We start from the raw sequence: 626 nt of genomic DNA, 5'->3' as shown, positions 1-626 counted from the left end.
GCCATGTGGGGCCACCCACGATGGACGGGTCATGGTGGAGAGGTCTGACAGAATGTGGTCCACTGGAGAAGGTAATGGCAAACCCCTTCAGTATACTTGCCTTGAAAACCCCATGAAAAGTATGAAAAGGCAAAGAGATAGGACAGTGAAACATGAACTCCCTGGGTTGGTAGGTGCCCAATATGCTACTGTAGACCAGTGGAGAAATAACTCCAGAAAGAATGAAGGGATGGAACCAAAACAAAAACAATACCCCGTTGTGGATGTGACTGATGATAGAAGCAAGGTTTGATGCTGTAAAGAGCAATATTGCACAGGAACCTGGAATGTTAGGTCCGTGAATCAAGGCAAATTGGAAGTGGTCAATCGGGAGACGGCAAGAATGAATGTCAACATTCTAAGACTCAGCAAACTAAGATGGACTGGAATGGGTGAATTGAACTCAGATGACCATTATATCTACTACTGTGAGCAGGTTTCCCTTAGAAGAAATGGAGTAGCCATCATGGTCTACAAAAGAGTCAAAAATGCAGCACTTGGATTGGATGCAATCTCAAAAACGACAGAATGATCTCTGTTCGTTTCCAAGGCAAACCATTCAATATCACAGTAATCCAAGTCTATGC

The sequence above is a fragment of the Bison bison genome, unplaced genomic scaffold, assembly GCF_000754665.1.
Source record: "Bison bison bison isolate TAMUID 2011002044 unplaced genomic scaffold, Bison_UMD1.0 scf7180017864234, whole genome shotgun sequence".
Taxonomy (NCBI): domain Eukaryota; kingdom Metazoa; phylum Chordata; class Mammalia; order Artiodactyla; family Bovidae; genus Bison; species Bison bison.
Note: the sequence above shows the minus strand (reverse complement) of the source record.